At 38.7% G+C, this 20,352-nt stretch overlaps 1 protein-coding gene across 1 annotated transcript in view; it reads left to right on the top strand.

Moving 5' to 3' along the window:
• Positions 1-20,352, top strand: part of LOC128653708 (uncharacterized) — a 157,172-nt gene that overhangs the window by 60,831 nt on the left and 75,989 nt on the right. The window lies entirely within an intron of this gene.

Below are 20,352 nucleotides of genomic sequence, written 5' to 3' on the forward strand. Positions count from 1 at the left end.
TTTACTAAAATTTGGACATATTGGTATGGAAGAAATATATTTAAAAAGAGATAAATAGCTTAGCTACATTTTCAACAATGTCTTTTAATAAGTTGCAAACAACCGAACAATTAATGTTTTAGCCCAGAATACAACAGTACTGTTAGTAAAAAATTGTGAATAACAATGTAAATTAATTCATAATAATAATTAGCAATATCAATGATATTGAGAAGTCGAGATATACCATTTCAAATCTGTCATAACAGTAGGAGATAAATTTATAATCCAGGGAACAGTTCCAGAGGTCTTTAGCCAGTAAGTCAGTCCTCAGGCAACAAAGCAGATAGGAGTCAGACAGGTAACAGTGTCAAAAGAACTTCCCAGGGTCGGTAACAAATGGACAGACCAGGGACACGGTTTTCATACAAAAATAACCAAGCACAAGATGACCTTTAACACCTTCGATTCAGACTTGGAGCAAAAGGTACAGCAAGGGTCACTTCCTATAGGGAAAACAGAAATAGTGCTATACTAGTGCACATACAGACCGTTCAATAAAGATACAGAATAGCCAGAGTCCTCACAGAGGTGCAGCTACCAGGGAGAGTGTGCCCACCAGCCATGACAGCCACAAAAGCGCGACTCCTATTGCGCTCCAGAACCCTGACACCTGGTAAATTTAGCGCTCTCCTTACCTGACGTTGTTATAAATTGCAAAACTAAACTATACATGCTTAGCATTATTAAGTATTTGAACATATATTGGAGGATAGTTGTGCATTTCCTAGTTGTATGCTTTTTAATAAAAACTGTACAAACCATTATAAAGTACTTTACAGATTTTTTTCAGCATTTTGAACAGGGAACAGAAAACTTGATTACGAAGTAAAAATAATTTATATAAACTACCTGATTTTTATGACACACAAACATATCTCCCAAATGGTTAAAGAGGAACACATAGTTATAAAGGCAACTGCATTATTAACTGCTGTTTTATATATATACCAAATTATTTCATTCTTTTGTGAAATATACACAATTCATTTTTCCATTAATGCATATATTATAGATCACACACACAATACTGATCTCTCTTATTCACACAGATAAACAATTTATAAATGGAAATAGACTGACTAGATCTATGAGTTTTTGCAAAAAATGATAATTCCTATTGAAAAAATTGATGCTGTGTTAAATAGAGAAGCATTTATGAGGCCAAGGGGGTTGGGATTATTTCCTCTGATTGTCCATACATCAAAGCTATGTAGACCCTGCCAGAAACAGGATGTCAGGAACATAAATATGGTCTTTTTATTATTGTTGTCTCAAATGGCAAACGGTACAATCCCTGACTTGTTTAGGAACTCACAGCATAGGAATTAGTAGGAGATAACCAAATCAATTATCAGAATCTAAAAATACAACACTGCCTGTGGTTATGGTCAACTCACAGAAAGAAAGGGATACTCATTGTACTGGATATATATCCAGTGGAATTTGTTGCTATCCAGCGCTACGGAATATGGCAGCGCTTTACAAAGAAATGATAATAATAATAATCCAAACTATGGCCTCCAGGGGCTTTTTAGTCAGCACCAATTAACAGACATCATGAATTTGTTATTGAACAAACAACAGTTCAAGACTTAGGGGTAGATTTACCAAGCAGCGGATGCTGCTATCTACCCCTGTACTTTACGGTTCACCGGAAATGTAAGTTAAGAAGCAGCGGTCATAAGACCGCTGCTCCTTAACTCGTCCGCTACCTCTGAGGTGGCGGACAGCAATCAGCCTGATCAGATAAGATCGGGTTAATTGACACCCCCTGCTAGCGGCCAATTGGCTGGGATCTGCAGGGGGCGGCATTGCACAAGCATTTCACTTGAAATACTTGTGCAATGATAAATGCCAACAGGGTATGCAATGATTAAGCATTTATGTATTTGTACCAAAATGTGTAAATTTGAGTAGTGTATAAAGCTAAATTAAAGGATAGATGTGAATGGGCTCCTGCACTTATCAACCAATCACTGTAAAGCATGGAGGCAGGTCAGGGTTCTGCATTCTATGGAGTACACTCTATTTTCTCTGGGGGTAATGAAAAAAACTGCATTTCTTTCATGTAAGTGGCAAGAGTCCATGAGCTAGTGACATATGGGATATGCATTCCTACCAGGAGGGGGCAAACTTTCCCAATCCTCAAATGCCTATAAATACACCTCCTACCTCACTCATACCTCAGTATTACAAACTTTGCCTCCTTGAAAGGTGGTGAAGCAAGATGTGTTTGATTTCTTCTGTGAAAGGCGATTCTAAGCATTTTGAAGCCCAGTTTCTCTCAAAGTACAGTGTTTGTCTGTGGGATGTGAAGGGAGTATTGCCTGATGATGCCATGTTTTCACCTATGGGAAATCTATTCTAAGACTCTCTGTAAATCGGTCGCAGGGATTCCTCTGCCTCCTCCCTTTACAGATCGACATTATACTCCTCTACCATTACCTCTGCTGATATGTTTCAGTACTGGTTTGGCTGTCTGCTATATGTGGATGGGTGTCTTCTGGTAAGTATATATAATTTTTAAGACACTTTCAGCTATGTTTGGCACTTTAGATTATATTCGGCTAGATTACGAGTTTTGCGTTATGAGCGACTCGGTGCTAACTTGCAAGTTATTGTCACCGCTCACCTCCCTATAGCGCTGCTATTACAGGTTTGCAAAAACCCGGCATTAGCAGGCAATAAGTGAGCATTGAACAAAATTGAGCTCCATACCGCACTCCAATATCAGCGCTGCTTTGAACTGGTTTTACGTGCTCGTGCACAATTTCCCCTTAGACATCAATGGGGAGAGCCAGCTGAAAAAAAAGTCTAACATCTGCAATAAAGGAGCGTAAAGCTCTGTAACGCAGCCCCATTGATTCCTATGGGGAAAGAAAAAGTTATGTTTACACCTAACACCCTAACATATACCCAAGTCTAAACACCCCTAATCTGCCATTCCCGACATCGCCGCCACCTACATTACACTTATTAACCTCTAATCTGCGGCCCCCGACATCGCAGCCACATACATTACACTTATTAACCCCTAATCTGCCGCACACGTCATCGCCGCCACCTATCTACACTTATTAACCCCTAATCTGCCACCCCTAACATCGCCACAACATACATTACACTTATTAACCCCTAATCTGCCACCCCTCGACATCGCCAACACAGACATTACACTTATTAACCCCTAATCTGCCGCCCCCAATGTCGCTGCCACTATACTAAAGTCATAAACCCCTTAACCTAACCCTAAATCTAACCCTAACACCCACTAACTTTAATATAATTAAAATAAATCTAAATAAAAATTACTATCATTAACTAAATAATTCCTATTTAAAACTAAATACTTACCTATAAAATAAACCCTAAGCTAGCTTTAATATAACTAATAGTTACATTGTATCTAGCTTAGGTTTTATATTTATTTAACAGGTAAGTTTGTATTTATTTTAACTAGGTAGAATAGTTACTAAATAGTTATTAACTATTTACTATCTACCTAGTTAAAATAAATACAAATTTACCTGTGAAATAAAACCTTACCTGTTTTACACTAACACCTAACCTTACACTACAATTAAATAAATTACATTAATTAAATACAATTGATTAAATTACAAAAACAAACACTAAATTACACAAAATAAAAAAGAAATGATCAAATATTTAAACTATATGGAACAGTCAATAGAATGCGCGCTCAATCCTATTGGCTGGTTGGATCTATCAGAATTTAAGGGACGCCATCTTGGATGATGTCCCTTAAAGGAACCTTCATTCTTCGTTAGCCGTTGGAAGAAGAGGATTCTCCGTTCCGGAGTTCTTGAAGATGGAGCAGCTCCGCGCCGGATGGATGAAGATAGAAGATGCCGTCTGGATGAAGACTTCTGCCTGCTTGGATGAAGACTTCGGCCCGCTTGGATGAAGACTTCTGCCGGCTTCGATGAGGACTTCTGCCGGCTTCGATGAGGATGGATGTCAGGTCTTCAAAAACTTTAAGTGGATCTTCGGGGATTAGTGTTAAGTTTTTTTAAGGGTTTATTGGGTGGGTTTTATTTTTAGCTTAGGGTTTGGGCGGATAAAGAGCTAAATGCCCTTTTAAGGGCAATGCCCATACAAATGCCCTTTCAGGGCAATGGGGAGCTTAGGCTTTTAGTTAGGATTTTATTTGGGGGGTTTGGTTGTGTGGGTGGTGGGTTTTACTGTTAGGGGGTTGTTTGTATTATTTTTTACAGGTAAAAGAGTGGATTTATTTGGGGCAATGCCCCGCAAAAGGCCCTTTTAAGGGCTATTAGCAGTTTAGTTTAGGCTAGGTTTTTTTTTTATTTTGGGGGGACTTTTTTTATTTTGATAGGGCTATTAGATTAGGTGTAATTAGTTTAAATATTTGATAATTTATTTTTTATTTTGTGTAATTTAGTGTTTGTTTTTTTGTAATTTAGTTAATTGTATTTAATGTAATTTATTTAATTGTAGTGTAAGGTTAGGTGTTAGTGTAAGACAGGTTAGGTTTTATTTTACAGGTAAATTTGTATGCATTTTAACTAGGTAGCTTGTAAATAGTTAATAACTATTTACTAACTAGTCTACCTAGTTAAAATAAATACAAAATTTAGCTGTGAAATAAAAATACAACCTAAGATAGATACAATGTAACTATTAGTTATATTGTGGCAAGCTTAGGTTTTATTTTACAGGTAAATATTTAGTTTTAAATATGAATTATTTAGTTAATGATATTAATTTTTATTTAGATTGATTTTAATTATATTAAAGTTAGGGGTGTTATGGTTAGACTTAGGGTTAGGTTTAGGAATTATTAACTTTAGTATAGTGGCGGCGATTTTGGGGGCAGCAGATTAGGGGCTAATAACAGTAATGTAGGTTGCAGCGATGTTAGGGACAGCAGATTAGGGGTAAATAATATTTAACTAGTGTTTACGATGCAAGAGTGTGGTGGTTTAGGGGTTAATATGTTTATTCTAGTGGCAGCGATGTCCGGAGTGGCAGATTAGGGGTTAATAATTTTATTTTAGTGTTTGTGATGCGGGAGGGCCTCGGTTTAGGGGTTAATAGGTAGTTTATGGGTGTTAGTGTACTTTTTAGCACTTTAGTTATGAGTTTTATGTTACGGCATTGTAACATAAAATCCATAACTACTGACTTTCAGGTGGCGGTACGAATCTTGTGGTTATAGGCTGTACCGCTCACTTTTTAACCTCCCAGGCAAACTCGTAATACCGGAGCAAAGGAAGTCCCATTGAAAAATAACTTTTTGAAAGCTGCGGTAGTTACGCGTTGCGTTACGGCCAAAAAAGTGTGCGGTGCAGCTAAACCTGCAAGACTCAAAATGCCAGCGGTAGTGAAAAAGAGCCATAGCGCTGCTTTTTCACTCATACCGCAAAACGCGTAATCTAGCTGATTGTTTTTAATATATATTGCATTTATTTGCCATGAGTCAGGTCTGTGTATTTCCCTACGCAGTCTAACAGTTTCAGCATGGAAATTATGTTTATGGGAGATTTTAGGTATTTTTTTCTTACCTGTGGTTCCAGTTAGTTGTAACTTGGAGTCTGTTTTTCAAAATTTTCGTGGGCTAACTAGGCTCACGATGACGCAAAATTCTAGTTTTTATTGCGTCATTTTTGGCAACCAATCACTGTAAAGCATGGAGGCAGGTCAGGGTTCTACATTCTATGGAGTACACTCTACTCTCTCTGGGAGGAATGAAAAAACTGCATTTTTCAGATTTAAATTACATGAAAATCAGGCAAAATAAATAAATAATGAAATTGAATGTTTTTTTTCCATTATGCACAATTAAACATCATTGGCTATATTACGAGTGGAGCGCTAACAGTTACGCGCTATAAGGGGTTTATCATGGGTGTTTGCAAGCGTCGGGTTTTCCACTTGTATTACAAGTTGAAAGTAAACGTGATCGCATGAGCGTAATTCAAGTTAAGTCAGGTTAGCGCTTGCTCACAGCTCTGTTTACTGTTTTGCGAAACAAAAAAGTGTCACAAAACACATAATAATGCATTCCAAAGTACAGTTACACTCATAATAATACCATCTGAAAAAAATACTTTATAAAAATATTGCACAAAAAAGTAATAAGGGCTCAAAGATATGAGGTCTCAGGTGTTAGAAAAAAATGGCAGGCAAATGGCATTAACATAGCGATACATACATATACATGATGTCTAAAGATGTATATGTATGTATATACAGTATATATATATATGTCTATATATGTGTACATATGTTTTCATATATTTATATATATTAAATGAAATATATACACATATAAACACATAAATACATATGTACACACACACATATATATATATATATATATATACTGTATATATATGTATGTATGTGTATGTATATATATATATATATATATTTTATTATTATTATTATTTTAAAATTTGTATGTGTGTGTGTGCATTGGAGCCCTTTGCAGTTAAAGTGACATGAAACCCAATTTTTTTTTTTCTTTCATTATTTAGAAAGAGCATGTATTTTTAAACAACTTTCCAATTGACTTCTATTATCTAATTTGCTTCATTCTCTTGATATCCTTTGTTGAAAAGCAGATTTAAGTAGGCTCGGTGGCTGTGTATTGATGCCTTGTGTGATTGGCTCAACCATGTGCATTGCTATTTCTTCAACAAAGGATATCTGAAGAATGAATTTAATTAAACAATAGAAATAAATTGGAATGTTGTTTAAAATTGTATTGTCTATCTGAAACATTAAAGAAATATTTTGGTTTTCATGTCCCTTTAAGTAGATGAAAACATGAAAAAATATATATATTACCAAAATACCACAGATATATTTAGAAATCTGTATTCATGAATAAATATAGCATATTCTTCTATGTGAAAAACATTAGAATGGGAAATATTCATATTTTCATGTTGGGTTAGCGCACTTGAGAAAATATGTGATCGTGTTTGAGTGTGAGTAGGGTGTTTTTTGCTCCATTGACTTCTATGGGGGAATAGGTTATTGTGCGCACAATATTCTAAGTTTGGATTTTTTGTGGTCGTTGGGTAAGTGCGCAAGCAAAAACAGTTTACTTTAAACTTATAATATGAGCTCAACCCGATGCGCACAAAAAGCTTATGTCTAGCGCAGTTACCGCTCAAATGTGGGTGTGTTAAATAGCGCTCCACTTGTAATCTGGCCAATATGGGACATTCCGTTTTGAGTTTAATGTCCTTTTTTTTTTCTTTTTTTTTTTTCTTTTCTGTAAATTCCAAAAAAATTTTTTTTTTTTTAAATGATTTTTATTGAGGTTTAACTTGCAAACACATAAACATCAAAAATGTCTTACAGTGCGATAATCAGCAGCACATTAGTAGAGCATAGCATAATAATCCTGGGAAACACAATGTGCATGCATGCAATAACAAGTATAATTACATGTCAGAAACCTCATTTTTACTATATATAAATCCCTTTATATGGAGATCTCAACGACAATTAACAATTTCCCCCTTTTGCGAAAAAATAAATAAAAAACAGCCACTTTTGGACTGCTAACTGTTAGCTAAAATTAAGAAGGGGGTATGAGGGATAATGAATGAAAAGGCGGACCACATGTGGGTCCATTAGTAGATATTAGCAAATTTAATGATATAATGATATAATGATATGGGAGCCAGCATTAAGGAGAGCTAATAGAATAAAAAGTATAACACATTGCCTATTATAGCATATAGACATGAAGATAGCTATGAGCTGTGATATTAGTAGTTATGGGTGAAGGAGCTGAATACAAAGAAAAAAAAAAAATGTGCTAGGGGGACTGGAAAAGCTGGTGTTAAGATTAAATTGTAATTTAGCTTTCAATAGTTTTCAAAAGAACAAATAACCTGTTTTTTCACGTGAAACCAGCAAAAAGCTAACATGAATAAAGTAAGGCAAGAACATTACTAATACTTCTTATTGTAGGTCAGCACTTCACTATTTAGAAATAGATAACCCTGCTCCTATATGGGTATATAGTTGCTCGTGAGTACATAAGGAAAAGATTTTAGATGTCAAAATAAAGACTCTGAATGAACCAGGGGGGATCTAAGCATTGTCTAATCACTTTGATACTGTATAACCTAGTATATCTACTAACCAGTGCAGGATTAGAATGAGCACGATAATTGACAAAAAGAAACACACAGGTATTATTAAAGTTTGCCTTATCCTGAGGAATGTTCACTAGGGTATGGGGCTCATCGATGGAAAGTAGCTGGCTCTACCCCACTCCAAGCCGTGGGAGCAGGTGGGCACAAGATGTGTAAAGGAGCTGTTTGTAGTATCGCTGTCTGCAGAGGGCTGCCCGGGATCTGTCTACAAACTCAAGTCTGTGACCCTCTGCAGTATAAGGAAGTCGGGCGCTTCGTAGAGAAGGAGAAACCCGACTTGCTGCTGCTCTTCCTGGCTGATCCGGTCGCGTTCTTTGTAACCCCCTGGGTCGGCAAGCGACTACGTGAATTACAGGAACCATCAAGGCCAGCTGCCTCGCCCTCCGTCTGCTGCGTCTAATCCATCGAGGTGCCAGGTCGCCCCTTATCCACAGCACCACAGGCGGTATATTTTTATATGCAGCCGGGTTAACAGGTAGATGAGCCGCAATGGAGGGGTGTTGCAGGGAAACTTCTGCGTTCTGCAGGGCCTCTGGAGGTGCTGTAAAGGGTTGGTCACTATCATCCAGTATTACAGGCTGAGGTTGGGTGTTGGGCCCCCTGGTAGTTAGATAGGTCGGCTCCTTTATCGGCTCAGTCATTCTTGTCGTTAGACCAGTGTATTTAGGTGTTGAGTTTAAGAATAGGTTACATAGCTCGAGTTCTAAGCTGTTATAGTGATCTTTGATGAGCTGCGTCATCTCGGCTTCCCACCTAGCCAGGGCCTCCATTTTCTGAAGGAGATTTCAAGCAGCTCCACAATGTAAATATACGTTTATAAGCTTGGCGGCTTCCACAATAGACTGCTTTAGGTGGTGTAAAAAAAAAAAAAAGTAGCAGTCGTCAGAGACTGTTGTACCCAGCTTAGCTACTGGGGGGGGGTTCTGAGGCTTCGTATTAGGCTGCCACCATAGGCCTCAAAGGTCCAGATCAAGACTCTGTGGTCATAAAAACACCGGAGTTAGGACTGTGATGACTGTACCACAGAGGGAACTTAAAATCTCAAGTTTTAGTCTAATAGCAATCCAATGTATCGACACTAATTGGCAGATTAGCCGGATCTCAGCAGGAGCTCTTGATATTGCGACTGCTCATGGCCGCTGCCCGGACACGCCCCTTAATGTCCTTTTTACATTTATTAAAGAGACATGAAACCCAAAATTGTTCTATCATGATTGGATACAGAATACAATATTAACCAACTTTCCAATTTCATATAAAGAGAGAAGCTCTCTACCAGGAATGAACAGCTCAGTAGCTTGTTCTATGGTGAGTTACCACCTAGGAGCAGCCACTTGTAGCCCAGTTGTGATTTTAACAGTGGAATTTTTTTCTGAAGTATATCAGTCTGATCCTGCCGAGTAAGGTCAGTACAGCCCTGAAATACCAGGCAATTCTCCTCTGAACAAGAAACATGTCAACCCCAGATGATCATTTTAGCATTCTGTGTGCCTCGTCAGTGAGGTGCAGTCATATTCCTTTAAGTAGACTGGGCAAGGAGTCCAAGTCTGGTTCTCCCATCAGCCTTAGGGAGACCTCGCCAAAGTCATAATATAATTTCATACAAAGAAAGAAGCGCTCTACCAGGAACGAAAAACAGCTTAGTAGCTTGTTCTATGGCGAGTTACAACCTAGGAGCAGCCTCTTTTAGCCCAGTTGTGCTTTTCACAGAGGAAAACTTTCCTGAAGTATATCAGTCTAATCCCGCCGACATGGGCAGTCCAGCCCCGAAATACCAGGCAATTCTCTTCTTAACAAGGAACATGACAACCACAGATGATCGTTTCTGCCTTCTGTGGGACTCGTCAGTGAGGTGCAGCCATATTTCTCTAAGCACACTGGGCAAGGAGTCCACGTCTGGTTCCCCACATCACCCTTTGGGAGACCTCCTCAGGTTCATAAAACAAATGTATACAAAGAGAATTTCCAATTTACTTTTATTATACATTTTTGCTTCTTTCTGTTGGTATTCTTTGTTGAAGGTGCAGCAATGTGGTACTGTAAGCTAGCTGATCACACAGCCAATGACAAGAGGCATATATGTGCAGCCAGCCAACAATCAGCAGCTAGCTCCCAGCTCCTGAGCCTACCTATGCACTTCAACAAAGGATACCAAGAGAATTATTCAAATTTTATAATCAAAGTAAATTGTAAAGTTGTTTATAACTGTATAATTTGAATCATGAATCATTTTGGGTTTCATCTCCTTTTAATAAAAAATAATGTCCTATTTATGTTTTTTTTACTAAAAAATTATTATAATCTAATTTTATTTTGAAGAATTATCTTTAGTATAAGTGTAAATGGAATGTGATCCCTGGTGGTTCACGCATACAAAAATAATTTTTTTTGTTAAGACTTTTTGTTTTCAGTATGTTGTGCATTATCTAAATGCAGCAGGACATAAATAATTCTTATTGACTTACTTTTTGCTCAAGTAGCTTTAAATGGACATATAACGCCAAAATGGTTCTTTCATGATTCAGATAGAGCATACAGTTTTAAAAATCTTTCTAATTTACTTCTAATATCAAATGTTCTTCATTTTTTTGGTATCTTCTGTTGGAAAGCAGGGATGTAAGCTCAGTAGTGAGCACGTGTCTTCAGCACTATATGGCAGAACTTTTTCTTGCCATGTAGTGCTCCAGACATGTGCACGCTACCTATCTAGATATATGTTCAACAAAGAATAGCATGAGAATTAGGCAAATTTGCTTTGTTATTTTTGTATCCTTTATTGAAGAGTAAATCTAGGTAGGCTCATAGGACCTCAGGAGAGTGCACTAGTCTTTTGCACTCTAGGACAACAGTGTTTCTATCCTAAGATGTGGTGAGTCCACAACATCATCAATTACTAATGGGAATATCTCTCCTGTCCAGCAGGAGGCGGCAAAGAGCACCACAGCAAAGCTGTTAAATACCACTCCCCTTCCCATAATCCCCAGTCATTCTCTTTGCCTCTGTCATTGGAGGAGGTGACGTTTGATGTCTGAAAAAATGTAATCCTTTATGGGGATAGTTTTCCCTGCAAACAAGGATTTGGGTATAGCTGTAGTCCATGTCAATCTCTGCCGCAGAGTCGTGGTGACTTTTAAGCAGTTAGTAAGTTGTAAGGTGGTGCTTACTTTGTTTCCTAACATATTGCTGCCCTAAGTTTAGAAAGCCAGAGTTGGTTACTCTGTTCTTTCTTTTTTCCACAGGTCTCTGTTAGGAGTTTGTGTCCTTTCACGCCTTGTGAGCTGTCTTCCTGCCGGACAGCTAGACTGCAGGTAAGTGCTTTTTTGTCTTCTAGATATAGGAGACTTTGCACTTTTAAAGGTTATTATTTATTTTCTGCAGTTTTTTATTTATGTGATTCAGTAATCCTTTTAAAAGGATACAATAGACAGTATGCAGGCACTATGTGATTTGGGATTTGCATGTTAGGACCGGGTGCTGCTAAATTTTTAATTTTTGAAAAATGTTTGTTTGTTTATGTGTTAGCGGTTGTTGCTATGTTTTTTTCAAATTGTACGCCTTTTTTCTTGTCTGCGCTTTGCCGGATGTGCTGGTCATGTGATCCTTGTGTTTCAGTTATATGGAACGGATCGGCGTCTCTGTGTTGTTGCTGCAGTCTGTCTCAGTGTATATACAGTTGGGTGTCAGTCTCTGTGTCCTCTTCAAGTCTCCTGGAATTCGGTAGGCACCTCAGTACTGCCGAGGTGTAGAGGTTGTCAAACTTAGTTTTTTTTTGGAGGGTTTTTTTAAAACGTTTTTTGCTTTTTTAATTTTTCTTAAATTTATTTTCTGGGGCAGATTTTTCTTAGCTATGGACATGAATAATGATGATATTGTTTTTAATAAATGTTTATTATGTTTAGAGGTGCAAATTGTTTCTCCTTTGCAATTTTGTACTACTTGTTTAGCTAGAACAGTACAATGTAAAGAAAAATTATTGCCTTATGAGCCTAATGTCTCTCAGGATGATGCTGTTCAGGCAGTGCCACAGCCTTCTCCTCAAATGTCCCAAGCCTCTGTGGTGTCACATGCAGTGCCCTGCGGTTCCTCTCATCCTCCTGTCGGGGGGGGCAAGCTGTCTGGTTTCTCTGTCTTGGCTCGCAGGGCTTTGTGGCTTAAGTCTTGGTCAGCTGATGTTTCCTCCAAGTCTAAGCTTTTGGCGCTTCCTTACAAGGGTAAGACTTTGTTTGCGCCGGGACTGGCAGAAATAATATCTGATGTTATGGGTGGAAAAGGATCTTTTCTACCGCAAGACCAGAAGATTAGATTTAATGGACGTCAAAGTAATCTTCGTTCCTTTCGTAATTTCATAGGTCAAAAGCCTTCCTCCTCCGCGTCCAAACAGGAACAATCCAAGTCCTCTTGGAGACCCAGTCAGTCCTGGAGCAAGTGGAAACAATCTAAGAAACCCTCAGCTGAGTCTAATTCAGCATGATGGATCAGCCCTCGATCCAGAGTCGGATCAAGTGGGGGGCAGACTTTCCCTGTTTTTTCGGGAGTGGTTACGAGATGTCCCAGATCCTTGGGCAGTGGGCATTGTTTCTCAGGGCTACAAGATAGAATTCAATTTTCTCCCTCCCAGGGCAGGTTCCACCTCTCAAGGTTGTCTGCAGATCAGGTAAAAAGAGAGGCATTCTTGAACTGCGTTCAGGATCTTTTCTCTCTGGGAGTGATTGTTCCAGTTCCAGTAAAGGAACAGGGTCTAGGATACTATTCAAACCTTTTTTTAGTTGCCAAGAAAGAGGGAACTTTTTGTCCCATTTTAGACCTAAAGTATCTCATCAGGTTTGTCAGGGTGCCGTCCTTCAAAATGGAGATCATTTGGTCCATTCTTCGTTTGGTTCAGGAAGGCCAGTTCATGACGACCATAGACCTGAAGGACGCTTATCTTCATGTTCCTATTCACAGGGATCATCAAAAGTTTATGAGATTGGCTTTTCTAGACAAACATTTTCAGTTTGTGGCTCTTCCGTTTGGCCTTGCCACAGCTCCCAGAATTTTCACAAAAGTTCTGGGGGCTCTCTTGGCAGTGATCAGGTCTCTGGGAATTGCAGTGGCACCTTACTTAGACAACATTCTGGTTCAGGCACCATCTTTTCAACTAGCAAGCTCCCAACAGAGATCTTGTTATCTTTTCTATGTTCCCATGGATGGAAATTGAATCTGGGAAAGAGTTCCCTTGTTCCAGCTACAAAGGTGGTGTTCTTAGGGACTATAATAGATATTCCTATCTATGAAGATTTTTCTGACGGAGGTCAGGAAATCCAAACTTCTCTCTGCTTGCCTCTCTCTTCAGTCTACTGTTCGGCCATCTGTAGCCTAAGTATGGAAGTAATTGGTTTGATGGTCGCTTCCATGGACATCATTCCCTTTGCTCTATTCCATACGAGAGCTCTGCAATTTTGCATGCTCAAGCAATGGAACGGAAACCATTTGGATCTGTCCCAGAGGATAGATCTAGACATGTTATCAAAAGACTCTCTTCTGTGGTTGTTTTCTTAGGAACATCTGTCTCAGGGCACATGCTTTCAGAGACCTTCTTGGGTGATCATGACCACGGATGCCAGCCGGCTGGGCTGGGGAGCAGTCTGGGACTTGTTAAGGGCGCAGGGGTTATGGACTCGGGAGGAGTCTGCTCTTCCCATAAACATCTTGGAGTTGAGAGCAATTTACAATTCTCTGATAGCTTGGCCTCAGTTGGCTTTAGCCCGATTTATCAGATTTCAGTCGGACAATATCACCTCTGTGGCTTACATCAACCACCAGGGAGGAACTCGGAGTTCCTTAGCCATGAGGGAGGTGGCTCGGATTATTCAGTGGTGCGGAAGTTCCTGATTGTTGTCTATCTGCAATCCACATTCCAGGAGTGGACAACAGGGAAGCGGATTGTCTGAGCAGACAGACATTTCATCCCGGGGAGTGGGCTCTCCATCTGGAGGTGTTCGAGGTTAACCCTCAAGTGGGGGGTGCCAGAGTTGGATCTGATGGCGTTTCGGCAGAACGCAAAGCTTCCAAGGTACGGTTCAAGGTCAAGAGATCCGCAGGCAGCTCTGATAAATGCTCTGGCGGTGCTTTGGGGGTTCGGTCTAGTTTATCTGTTTCCTCCGTTTGCTCTTCTTCCACGAGTCATTGCTCGTATCAAACAGGAGAGAGTGTCAGTTATTCTAATAGCTCCGGCATGGCCTTGTAGGATTTGGTATGCAGACCTAGTGAACATGTCATCTCTGCCTCCTTGGAGGCTGCCTTCTAACGCAGGGTCTTTTCTTCCATCCAAATCTCGTTTCTCTGAAACTGACTGCTTGGAGATTGAAAGCTTAGTTTTCTCTAAGCTTGGTTTTTCTGAATCGGTCATTGAGACCATGATTCAATCTCGCAAGCCTGTTACTTGGAAAATTTACCATAAGGTATGGCGTAAATACCTTCATTGGTATAAATCTAATGGCTACTCTTGGAGTAGGGTTAGGATTCCTAGAGTTTTGTCTTTTCTCCAGAATGGTCTGGAGAAGGGGTTGTCAGTCAGTACTCTAAAGGATCAAATTTATGTTTTATCTATTCTGTTGCATAAGCATTTGGCGGTCATGCCAGATGTTCAATCTTTTTGTCAGGCCTTGGTCAGAATCAAGCCTGTGTTTAAGTCGGTTACTCCTCATTGGAGTCTTAATCTTGTTCTTAAGGTTTTGCAGCAGGCTCCATTGGAGCCAGTGCATTCCATAGATATTATATTGTTATCTTGGAAGGTTTTGTTTCTTCTTGCCATTTATTCTGTAAGGATAGTTTCGGAATTCTCAGCTTTGCAGTATGATTCTCCTTACCTTATCTTTCATGCGGATAAGGTGGTCCTACGTACTTTGTTTTCTTCCTAAAGTGGTTTTGGTTAGGAATATTAATCAGGAAAGTGTTGTTCCTTCTCTCTGTCCCAGTTCTTCTTCTCATAAGGAGCGTCTGTTGCACAACTTGGGTATAGTGCATGCTTTAAAATTCTATTTACAGGCGACTAAGGATTTTCACCAGTCTTCTGCCCTTTTTGTTTGTTTCTCTGGAAAGCGTAAGGGTTAGAAGGCTACTGCTACTTCTCTTTCCTTTTGGTTGAGAAGTAGGATTCGTTTTGCTTATGAGACTGCTGGACAGCAGCCTCCTGAGAGAATTACAGCTCATTCCACTAGGGCTGTGTCGTCTTCTTGGGCTTTCAAGAATGAAGCTTCTGTAGAACAGATTTGCAAGGCTCTCTGAACACTTTTTCAAAATTTTATAAATTTGATACTTTTGCCTCAGTTGAGGCTTCTTTTGGGAGGAAGGTTCTTTAAGTGGTGGTGCCTTCTGTTTAGGTCCACCTGTCTTTTCCCTCCCTAGTCATCTGTGTCCTCTAGCTTGGGTATTGGTTCCCACTAGTAATTGATGATGTTGTGGACTCACCATATCTTAGGAAAGAAAACATAATTTATGCTTACATGATAAATGTATTTCTTTCCGGATATGGTGAGTCCACGACCCCACCCTTATATTTAAGACAGTTATTTTTTACTAAACCTCAGGCACCTCTACACCTTTGTTTTATTCCTTTTTCCATTTCCCTTCAGTCGAATGACTGGGGATTATGGGAAGGCTTTGCTGTGGTGCTCTTTGCCGCCTTCTGCTGGTCAGGAGAGATATTCCCACTAGTAATTGATGACGCTGTGGACTCACCATATCCGGAAAGAAAGAAATTTATCAGGTAAGCATAAATTATGTTTTTGCAACATTGTTTGTAGCAGAGTTATACATTATTGCAAAAACTGCTGCCATAAAGTGCTAAAGATATGTGGTTATGAGGTCCTATGGGCCTTCATTGATTTACCCTTCAACAAAGGATACCAACAAAACAATGGCAATTCGATAATAGGAGTAAATTGGAAAGTTGCTTAACATTGCATGTTCTATCTAAACCATGAAGATTATTTTTTGACATTACTCTCCCTTTAAACTTTCACTTATTTGTTACGTGAGATTTTAGACCTCTGGGGGATGGTTATTTTGGGCTGTTTCTCAAGAGTCTAGGTAGCTTCCATGTTCCTAGGACACCATCTCATAAAATTCCTCAGGGAACTCCGGAAGGAAAGTTTCCGTCCTGGATACAAGCTGTAAGGTAAAGGAAAGCAGATCGGAATAATGATTTAATGTGTGAATATTATATAATTTGCCTTTTATTAATGCATCATATACTGTATATGGTTAAACTGTGTATAATATCATTACTACATTAACAGATGCTTTTTCTGCTATGCACTTTAAAGGGCCATGATACCCAAATGTTGAAACACTTGAAAGTGATGCAGCATAGCTCTAAAAAGCTGACTAGAAAAGATCACCTGAACATCTCTATGTAAAAAAAGAAAGATATTTTACCTCAAAAGTTCCTCAGTAGCCACATCCCATTGTAAAGGACTTCTAAGCAGCAAATCAGTATGTCTGTCCCGGGACAGCTAAGGGATTGAGCCTTGTGCACTCTCATGTTATTTCCCTATTCAGTTTAAGGAAGTTTACTATGCAATATCATGAGAGTTAAGTGAAATCTCATGACATCACAGTAAAAGAGTTTATGACCACAGCACTGCTGATGCTGATTGGCTGCTGTTCATTTCTTCATTTTTTTTTTTTTTTTTACCTGCAGCTGGGCAGCAGCTGAAGTATAACTTTTTACGCAGAACTTACTCTGCTGAGCTGAGGAGATTGTGAGGTAAAATATTTTCCTTTTGTACATAGAGATGCTCAGGTGATATTTTCCTGTCAGCTTTTTACAGTTATACTGCATCAGTTTCAAGTGATTTAGCATATGAGTATTATGTCCCTTACAGCATTAAAAATTACTATAACATATTAAGGAATCATCTTGAGTATTGTGTACTAATATGGAGGACATATCTCCAGAAGGATATAAATAAACTGGAATCTTTTCCAAGGAGGGCTGCTAAAAGGGTTCATGGTCTAAAAAATAAAACTGATAAAGAGCATCTCAATGACCTAAATATGTATAGTTTAGAAGACAGACAGAAGAGAGGTGATTTGATAGTAACTTTCAAGTATATTAAGGGACATAAAGCTGAAGCTGAAAGTATTTTTCACATAAAAGAGAACAAATATCATTATCTCAAGCTGAAGGGTAGCAGGTTCAGGAGTAATTTACAGTAGCACTTCTTCACAGAAGGGGTGGTTGATTCATGGAATAAACTTACATTAGAGGTGGACTGGTAATGACAAACACTTTGGGGGGTCTTCAAGAATGCCTAGGATAAGCATAAGGTTATCCTACAATTGAATTAAGCTTACACTTATAGGAAATATGGGCAAACCAAATGTGCTTATGGTTCTTATCTGCCATCAGATTTATGTTTCTATGAATTTCCAGGTCATCTTTGTTCCAACTTAACACAAAGGTACCAAAGCTATTTAACAAAAAATTGCATCCAGCCTCCACACCCTAGCACATCACCCTTCACCACACACTGACACAGTACTTATGTTTTACCCATACAAGCATACACTGAGGCAGCTAAGTATTTTGTATATTATTTCAAATACATTTCAGCAACCAAAACAACTATATTATCACTTTCCCATTTATCATTCTGCTGTTCTGCGTTCTGTCAATATTGTGTAATATATGTGTGCACCAAACTGTACTTTACTCACTGCTCAGTGGGTGCAGAGCCACCATCCCTATTGCAAAGGGTATAAATACATTAGCAAATACTCTATAGATTTTTATTGGTGTATAGCAACCATAATGAGCATATACAGTATATGTTTATATTTATCTTTAAATAAAGGTGTGCAGTTACATTGCTTGTTCTGAGTTCTGTCATCTTACATTCTCTTTGCTCTACATCCTTCAGTAACACCCACTGTCCCACTTCCAGTGTTCCAATGTCCACTGTATTTGGTAACTTCCAGTCCAGGACCTCACTGGCAATTAAAGCCAACAAAAGAAAATAAAACCAAACTATATAAACTAATATTATTATTACCAATTTCTAGAAACTTATATCGGAGATTGTTATGATTTTAGGGTGTGTGGTATTTACATTATTCTACAGATGTCTGTGGTCCATGATATAATAACATTATACTTCAACAAAGTGTTATTTCTGTGTTAATAGAAAACTAGAAAGAAGAAATCAAAAAACTTTTAACCCTTGATTGAAAAAATAGACAGGGAATTCAGCACACTTAAATTCAAGTAAGACCAATACTCGGTTTTTATTAATCAAAATATGATGCACACAGGAGTAGAACACACATACATAAAAAACACACATTAAAATTTTAAACAATCGAACTCATTCCGGTAGCTGAAAAGTCTCTGTAAAGTTCACAGTTTTAACCACATTTGGTGGGCATCCCCTTGTTCCAACAATCATCCAAATTCAGGTTAAATTAGTTCATGCATGAAAGCCGGCAAGCTTGTTATATACACCGCAGTGTTAGCAAGATTAGAGATTTGGAAAAAGCAGCCAATATTCCACAATTGATGCAGTTGCAACTGATAGATACAAAGTAGCAAGTGGATTATGTTAGCGTGTGTGCAGGCAAAGCAGAATCAATCAAGCCAAAGTTTTGTACAGTATCTCCTCCAAACAGACATACAGATCAACAGGGATACAAAATGTGGGGCTTACGTGGTTACTCTCCTCTGATATACAGAAAATTTCCTCCCATGTACCACCAGATCAGCATGGCTTTGACCACAGCTTTCACCGCACTTAAAGAGACACTGAACCCACATTTTTTCTTTCTTTCATGTAATTAGCAAGAGTCCATGAGCTAGTGACGTATGGGATATACATTCCTACCAGGAGGGGCAAAGTTTCCCAAACCTTAAAATGCCTATAAATACACCCCTCACCACACCCACAATTCAGTTTTTACAAACTTTGCCTCCGATGGAGGTGGTGAAGTAAGTTTGTGCTAGATTCTACGTTGATATGCGCTCTGCAGCAAGTTGGAGCCCGGTTTTCCTCTCAGCGTGCAGTGAATGTCAGAGGGATGTGAGGAGAGTATTGCCTATTTGAATGCAGTGATCTCCTTCTACGGGGTCTATTTCATAGGTTCTCTGTTATCGGTCGTAGAGATTCATCTCTTACCTCCCTTTTCAGATCGACGATATACTCTTATATATACCATTACCTCTGCTGATTCTCGTTTCAGTACTGGTTTGGCTTTCTGCAAACATGTAGATGAGTGTCCTGGGGTAAGTAAATCTTATTTTCTGTGACACTCTAAGCTATGGTTGGGCACTTTATTTATAAAGTTCTAAATATATGTATTCAAACATTTATTTGCCTTGACTCAGAATGTTCAACATTCCTTATTTTTCAGACAGTCAGTTTCATATTTGGGATAAATGCATTTGTTTCAATCATTTTTTTCTTACCTTAAAAAATTTGACTTTTTCCCTGTGGGCTGTTAGGCTCGCGGGGGCAGAAAATGCTTCATTTTATTGCGTCATTCTTGGCGCAGACTTTTTTGGCGCAAAATTTTTTTTTTCTGTTTCCGGCGTCATACGTGTCGCCGGAAGTTGCGTCATTTTTTGACGTTTTTTTGCGTCAAAAATGTCGGCGTTCCGGATGTGGCGTCATTTTTGGCGCCAAAAGCATTTAGGCGCCAAATAATGTGGGCGTCTTTTTTGGCGCTAAAAAATATGGGCGTCATTTTTGTCTCCACATTATTTAAGTCTCTTTATTTATTGCTTCTGGTTGCTAGAAGCTTGTTCACTGGCATTTTTTTCCCATTCCTGAAACTGTCATTTAAGGAATTTGATCAATTTTGCTTTATATGTTGTTTTTTTCTTTTACATATTGCAAGATGTTCCACGTTGCATCTGAGTCAGAAGATACTTCAGGAAAATCACTGCACAGTGCTGGAGCTACCAAGCTAAGTGTATCTGCTATAAACTTTTGGTATCTGTTTCTCCAGCTGTTATTTGTATTGCATGTCATGTCAAACTTATTAATGCAGATAAAATTTCCTTTAGTACTGTTACATTACCTGTTGCTGTTCCGTCAACATCTAATTTTCAGAGTGTTCCTGATAACATAAGAGATTTTATTTTTTAAATCCATTAAGAAGGCTATGTCTG

The sequence above is a fragment of the Bombina bombina genome, chromosome 3 (assembly GCF_027579735.1).
Source record: "Bombina bombina isolate aBomBom1 chromosome 3, aBomBom1.pri, whole genome shotgun sequence".
Classification (NCBI taxonomy): domain Eukaryota; kingdom Metazoa; phylum Chordata; class Amphibia; order Anura; family Bombinatoridae; genus Bombina; species Bombina bombina.